This window comes from Phasianus colchicus, chromosome 9 (genome assembly GCF_987193195.1).
Source record: "Phasianus colchicus chromosome 9, bPhaCol1.hap1.1, whole genome shotgun sequence".
In the NCBI taxonomy this organism is placed as follows: Eukaryota; Metazoa; Chordata; class Aves; order Galliformes; family Phasianidae; genus Phasianus; species Phasianus colchicus.
The window spans coordinates 19,010,485-19,018,323 of record NC_143444.1 but is presented as its reverse complement, the minus strand read 5'-3'; the positions used below and the strand labels follow the sequence as shown (position 1 = coordinate 19,018,323).

General features: G+C 54.0%; 1 long non-coding RNA gene across 1 annotated transcript; it reads right to left on the bottom strand.

Moving 5' to 3' along the window:
* Window positions 1-4,495: 4,495 nt before the first annotated feature.
* On the bottom strand, window positions 4,496-7,836 carry LOC149916855 (uncharacterized). The gene is made up of 3 exons (XR_016469267.1): window positions 7,814-7,836; window positions 5,714-7,628; window positions 4,496-5,528 (listed from the first exon to the last, which is right to left on the bottom strand). It is a non-coding gene; the product is annotated as an uncharacterized LOC149916855 (long non-coding RNA).
* Window positions 7,837-7,839: the final 3 nt, after the last annotated feature.

The following is a 7,839-nucleotide window of genomic DNA, read 5'->3' as shown; positions in this document are numbered from 1 at the left end:
AAAATGATTTAAAAAGGTAAATGGTAACCTGTTCTTCGTTTGTTTTTTTTTTTCAAACTGCAAATTCAGTGCTGGTTTCTCTAAGAGTCCTTCGAATGTTATAAATGCAAACTACAGATGATAGTTAATTTACCTTTTAATTAACATAAATTCCATCTAATTTTTGTTTCAGAGCTAACCACAATTGCAACATACCATTGCACTAGTAACGTCTATCAACACTTTGGAAAAGATGACTAAGGGCAGCTGCAGAAGTCTTGATCTAAATCAAAATCACATCTGGTTGTGTACTGAATATCTACTTTTTCTTAATTTATAGTATTCTGTGTAAAAAGTTCTAGCTGCTAATCAAAATCATAAATACAGAGAATTTAATGTAATCAGGAATACTAATTTTCAAAGCAATTGCTGCCAGACAAGAATTTCTGATGTTATGCACCGTAGGGGAGCTTTGGCTTGTGATGCCAATGTTTATCATTGTGAGAAGAAAATGAAGAATGAGAAAAGGAAATGTGATCTACAGTCTACACATCTGGGAACATAAAAGAAATTTTGTACATCTGTACATACCAAAAGTAATCACAATATATCAACCTGCTGAAGTTCTAAAATTGAAGACGTAATGATCTTCTATTGTGATGCTCTGATGAATTTTTCTGATTTAAAAAAAATTCTAATTGAAAATGACAGTTTGGTTTATATGTAGCATACTATAAAATGTCTCAGAGGTGCTTGTCAAACATATCATAGAGAACTAAACCAATTCTTCACACATATGAAAATCTACTTTATTTGTGGTCTTTGAAGGGAACCCTAAGAGAATGGCTGTAAACATACCCTAGTGCTGATAAGTTTGACACAGGAGCAAACAGTGCTTTATCTCAAAGACAGGCATTAATGCCAAAACAAAAAGCCCCTTCACATTTACATCTGATGTTGAAAGAAATTGAGTTACAAAATAATTAATGGGAAACATAAGCTTCTCTAAAACATATTGAGAATATATGCACCCTTACACTTTCTTGAAAAAAACAATTTTACAAAGGAAACGTGTATGTTGTTTTTCTGCTGCTAAATATTGTATACCTATTATTATCATTTCATGTGTCTCACACAGCTGGAAAAGTTAAGTAAAATTAAGAGAAAATTATGAAGTGAAAAGAAAAAACAGAAAGAAAAACAGAAAAACTAATTAAAAACTAATCTATCATCTGAAATCTGCAGAAGGGGCTGCATTCTCAAAGGTAATACAAATAACTGCCACTTTACACTATAACTACTTCTAGGCAGCACAGCACAGACTCACCAGCCATACCTGTTTAATATCTCCAGACTAATGACTGGGCTTAACTGTAAGTTGTTTTTCTTCAAAGTGGCTGTTTCAATGCTGTGTTTTGGAAAAGTACAACGTTGATAACACATCTGTGTTTTTAGCTGTAATGCAGTAGTTCTGAACAGAGTCAAGAAGTTTTAGTTTTCTCAGCTTCTCCTACAGCACAATAAGAGCACTAGGAGCAACTAAAGGAGCTGAAAGGAGACAGAATCAAGAGAGCTGAACCTGGCCAATGCGAAATTCCATACCCTACGCCATGATATGTGAGGGAAGTTTGAAAAAGAGGAGACAGTTCATTAGGAGAGCAACTGATGCTCTGGGACTGGCTGGGCAGAAGTCAGCGGGGGTTAAGCAATTGCTTGGGCATCATTTGTTATACATAAATTTACATGCGTAGATATCATAGCCAATATCCTCTTTCCCCCTTTCTTTCACCTACATTAATAAATTGTATTTAAAGAGAATTCACTAGTTCTACATGATCCCCCATCTACCAGTCTCTCCTCCTTCCCCTAAGAAAGGGGGCAGTGAGCCAACAACTGCATAGCACAGAATAATCACCCAAATTAAACCACAAAACTCTAGAGAAACAAAATCACCACCCCCATCGATTACAACCACATTACCACAGACTGTGCAGAAAATCAGGTTCTAAAAAAGAATAAAGCACCAGCAAAGAGAACCACACTAACCTGAAAACCTACCCCTGAGCCTGCTTGACAAAGGACATGGCGAGATTAAGAGAAAAAGATCTGCTACATAACCAGCAGTATGCCTAAAAAAAAAAACAAAAAAACCCACCAAAATACACACCTCAAAGTGAAGGATTTCCCATATAGGAGGAGAAAATAAGCCAATGGCAAGCAGGAAAATCAAACAGAAAGAAACAATTTATGTTTTTGGCTGCATGAAACTGATTAACAAAAAAAACACAATTTAGGCCTGCAGAGGAAAAACCACATCACAGCCTGAACTAGTGCATGAGTACAAGAATACCTGGAATAGGAGGAACAAATACTACACCCAACCCATCTCAGTACGGCACTGGGTACCACAAATGTAGACATAGCCAACAAAATTCCAACCAACCCCACAACACCTCCATACATCTACCCATAATATGAACAGGATGAGGAAGCATTCCTCAGGTAACCCTGTTACAGAAAACATACCTACAAAGGGCAATTTTTGATACTGTATTCAATATAAAGACAGTATCAGCAAATTAGCTACATGCCAATACCAAAGAATGAAAAGCAGAAACAATTTGAACAAATCAAGACAGTTTATTCGTCAGGGTAAACAGCAGGAAAAAAAATAAGTCTTAATTCAATAATCAAAAAACAAATACTAAAAGCGAGAACTAATAGCAACACATAACACAGAAAATCCTGGTCTTTCTCATCTTCTTCCTAGCTCCCGCAAGGAAAGGAAGGGCAACACGCACACGGATGCAACTTTCCAGAAGGGAAGGACAACGCAGCGCAGCCAACGCCTGGGAATAAACCCGCACCCGCAAGCAACACACAAGAGCCTGTGACCTGTCCCGGGGCTGCACGGAGGCCACAGACCTCAACGCGCCGAGGGGCTTCTCAAGTAAGGACAAGAGGCCAAAGGCCGCGGCACGCACCCCGAGTACGGGGCCGGCGCAATGACAGGCCACCAGCGGGCAACAGCGCCGAGGGGCCGGGGGGAGGGGGTGGGGGCAGGGAAGAGGCACTACCCTGCTTACAGGGAGGCCTCGGGGTCCGGCGAGCTCCGTTTCCCACTCAGGTGCGGAGAGGTGGCTCTCGCCCTCCGTACAGGGGGCCACGCTCCCCAGGCAGCCAAAGGAGCAACAAGGCAAAAGGCCAACTACAGCAAAGACCCGAGCCCTGCTTACAGGGAGGTCGCCCAGCACAGAGCCGTCCTGGTCTCCCAGGGCGCCGGCAATGCCTCAACTCAAATGTGACTGTATCCCTGCTAACAGGGAGGTGCTTTGCCCAGAGTGCCTCTCTCTTTCCCCCCCGCATCTGCTGGCTTCTGCTTCCTCTTCTTCCTCGCTCCTGCCTTCCAGTTGCCCACGCCGCTTCTCCTTTCTTCAGCAGCAGAATCCTGAAAGATGAGGTACGACACCATTAGCCCTGAGCAGCAGCAAACCCTCCACCTGAAGGAAGCGGGAAACCCAGCATCCCAAAGAAACGCGGCCCAGGACCGCCCAGCCAAGGGGGAAGACCTCGTAGCCCCCTCCCCCTTCCCAGTCCGTTCCAGCCAAAACTACTTAGAGCAGCTTTTCTCACCTCACTGTCGCGCTGCGGAGGCTCCAGCCGGCGCTGCAGGGGATCACGGAGGCGGGCAGACTGGGCAAATGGAGCTGGGCACACAAAAAGCAGAGGCCAAAGGAGTCTTGCTTCCCTGCTTACAGGGGACCCCCAGCCACTGCCTCCATCGCAAAGGGCCGGGGACTCGGGGGCACAGCCGCTCCCTGACTTACAGGGCAGCCCCCCTCCCTACAGCCGAGAGAGGCTCCTTCTCTCCCACTCCGGGGCACCTTGACACGCACCCCGCTAGCGGGGCGGTCACCCCGCACAGGCTGCCAGCAGAGCATAAAGGCTCACGTGCCCAGACCCTGATTACAGGCGGGCCCAAAACACCCCTGGAGCCACAGAGCTCGGTTTCCCCCCCAGCAGCAGGAACGACTCTCAGCCGCCAGGCAGCAGGGCGACGCAGCCAAAGGCCGCGGTTGGGATCCTAGCCCCGATTCCAGGGAGGGCGCAAGCCCAACCCCACACCTCGCGGCCCCGTGCCTCTGGAAGGCTGGGGCCACACTCCCGCCTGAGTACAGGGGGTCTCTCAGAACACAGCTCACCAAGCACAGGGGGCACGCACAGCCCTGCCTACAGGACGGTACCCCACACCTCGCCATCATCAAGAAGCCCCACGGAGCACGCAGCTCCCGCCAACGCCTGAGCTACAGGCTGGCCCGCCCGGCAGCAGAACATCACCACGTCTTCGGCAGCCCTGGGTACCACCTCGACCCACCGAGCGGGGAGGTCGCCCCACACACAAGCATCACCTCAACCTGCACCCTCTGATGGGACAGGGAGGGGTCGTTCCCACCAGCTGGATAACTAGAGCAGCTGGCCGCAACGCTGCGGCCGCCCCAGCCCTGGTTACGGGGGGGGGGGGGTTCAGGCTGCTCGGGGGACAGAGGGTCCACAGCTTGTGACACGCACCCCGAGTACGGGGCTGTCACGCCACCAGCAGAACAGGCGGCCACGCAAGGAAGGACAGGCCCAAGCCCTGGCTACAGGGCGGCCTCGGCCACAGAGCTACCACGTGGCTCAGATCTCTACTAAGAAAAAAGGAGACAGGCAGACAGGACACTTGCAGCGCCCACGGGACTAAGATGAGGGGGAACGCCCCCCTTGCGGCATGCACCAAAGTCCTCCATTCCCCCCTAGGAAGTCACAGCTAAGCTGCAGCCGTCTTTGTGGAGGCCTAAAGGAAAAGCACACTTGCTCAGTCACTCCGCAAACACAAACAAGGAAAGGAAGGGCAACACGCACACGGATGCAACTTTCCAGAAGGGAAGGACAACGCAGCGCAGCCAACGCCTGGGAATAAACCCGCACCCGCAAGCAACACACAAGAGCCTGTGACCTGTCCCGGGGCTGCACGGAGGCCACAGACCTCAACGCGCCGAGGGGCTTCTCAAGTAAGGACAAGAGGCCAAAGGCCGCGGCACGCACCCCGAGTACGGGGCCGGCGCAATGACAGGCCACCAGCGGGCAACAGCGCCGAGGGGCCGGGGGGAGGGGGTGGGGGCAGGGAAGAGGCACTACCCTGCTTACAGGGAGGCCTCGGGGTCCGGCGAGCTCCGTTTCCCACTCAGGTGCGGAGAGGTGGCTCTCGCCCTCCGTACAGGGGGCCACGCTCCCCAGGCAGCCAAAGGAGCAACAAGGCAAAAGGCCAACTACAGCAAAGACCCGAGCCCTGCTTACAGGGAGGTCGCCCAGCACAGAGCCGTCCTGGTCTCCCAGGGCGCCGGCAATGCCTCAACTCAAATGTGACTGTATCCCTGCTAACAGGGAGGTGCTTTGCCCAGAGTGCCTCTCTCTTTCCCCCCCGCATCTGCTGGCTTCTGCTTCCTCTTCTTCCTCGCTCCTGCCTTCCAGTTGCCCACGCCGCTTCTCCTTTCTTCAGCAGCAGAATCCTGAAAGATGAGGTACGACACCATTAGCCCTGAGCAGCAGCAAACCCTCCACCTGAAGGAAGCGGGAAACCCAGCATCCCAAAGAAACGCGGCCCAGGACCGCCCAGCCAAGGGGGAAGACCTCGTAGCCCCCTCCCCCTTCCCAGTCCGTTCCAGCCAAAACTACTTAGAGCAGCTTTTCTCACCTCACTGTCGCGCTGCGGAGGCTCCAGCCGGCGCTGCAGGGGATCACGGAGGCGGGCAGACTGGGCAAATGGAGCTGGGCACACAAAAAGCAGAGGCCAAAGGAGTCTTGCTTCCCTGCTTACAGGGGACCCCCAGCCACTGCCTCCATCGCAAAGGGCCGGGGACTCGGGGGCACAGCCGCTCCCTGACTTACAGGGCAGCCCCCCTCCCTACAGCCGAGAGAGGCTCCTTCTCTCCCACTCCGGGGCACCTTGACACGCACCCCGCTAGCGGGGCGGTCACCCCGCACAGGCTGCCAGCAGAGCATAAAGGCTCACGTGCCCAGACCCTGATTACAGGCGGGCCCAAAACACCCCTGGAGCCACAGAGCTCGGTTTCCCCCCCAGCAGCAGGAACGACTCTCAGCCGCCAGGCAGCAGGGCGACGCAGCCAAAGGCCGCGGTTGGGATCCTAGCCCCGATTCCAGGGAGGGCGCAAGCCCAACCCCACACCTCGCGGCCCCGTGCCTCTGGAAGGCTGGGGCCACACTCCCGCCTGAGTACAGGGGGTCTCTCAGAACACAGCTCACCAAGCACAGGGGGCACGCACAGCCCTGCCTACAGGACGGTACCCCACACCTCGCCATCATCAAGAAGCCCCACGGAGCACGCAGCTCCCGCCAACGCCTGAGCTACAGGCTGGCCCGCCCGGCAGCAGAACATCACCACGTCTTCGGCAGCCCTGGGTACCACCTCGACCCACCGAGCGGGGAGGTCGCCCCACACACAAGCATCACCTCAACCTGCACCCTCTGATGGGACAGGGAGGGGTCGTTCCCACCAGCTGGATAACTAGAGCAGCCGGCCGCAACGCTGCGGCCTCCCCAGCCCTGGTTACAGGGGGGGGGGGTTCAGGCTGCTCGGGGGACAGAGGGTCCACAGCTTGTGACACGCACCCCGAGTACGGGGCTGTCACGCCACCAGCAGAACAGGCGGCCACGCAAGGAAGGACAGGCCCAAGCCCTGGCTACAGGGCGGCCTCGGCCACAGAGCTACCACGTGGCTCAGATCTCTACTAAGAAAAAAGGAGACAGGCAGACAGGACACTTGCAGCGCCCACGGGACTAAGATGAGGGGGAACGCCCCCCTTGCGGCATGCACCAAAGTCCTCCATTCCCCCCTAGGAAGTCACAGCTAAGCTGCAGCCGTCTTTGTGGAGGCCTAAAGGAAAAGCACACTTGCTCAGTCACTCCGCAAACACAAACAAGGAAAGGAAGGGCAACACGCACACGGATGCAACTTTCCAGAAGGGAAGGACAACGCAGCGCAGCCAACGCCTGGGAATAAACCCGCACCCGCAAGCAACACACAAGAGCCTGTGACCTGTCCCGGGGCTGCACGGAGGCCACAGACCTCAACGCGCCGAGGGGCTTCTCAAGTAAGGACAAGAGGCCAAAGGCCGCGGCACGCACCCCGAGTACGGGGCCGGCGCAATGACAGGCCACCAGCGGGCAACAGCGCCGAGGGGCCGGGGGGAGGGGGTGGGGGCAGGGAAGAGGCACTACCCTGCTTACAGGGAGGCCTCGGGGTCCGGCGAGCTCCGTTTCCCACTCAGGTGCGGAGAGGTGGCTCTCGCCCTCCGTACAGGGGGCCACGCTCCCCAGGCAGCCAAAGGAGCAACAAGGCAAAAGGCCAACTACAGCAAAGACCCGAGCCCTGCTTACAGGGAGGTCGCCCAGCACAGAGCCGTCCTGGTCTCCCAGGGCGCCGGCAATGCCTCAACTCAAATGTGACTGTATCCCTGCTAACAGGGAGGTGCTTTGCCCAGAGTGCCTCTCTCTTTCCCCCCCGCATCTGCTGGCTTCTGCTTCCTCTTCTTCCTCGCTCCTGCCTTCCAGTTGCCCACGCCGCTTCTCCTTTCTTCAGCAGCAGAATCCTGAAAGATGAGGTACGACACCATTAGCCCTGAGCAGCAGCAAACCCTCCACCTGAAGGAAGCGGGAAACCCAGCATCCCAAAGAAACGCGGCCCAGGACCGCCCAGCCAAGGGGGAAGACCTCGTAGCCCCCTCCCCCTTCCCAGTCCGTTCCAGCCAAAACTACTTAGAGCAGCTTTTCTCACCTCACTGTCGCGCTGCGGAGGCTTCA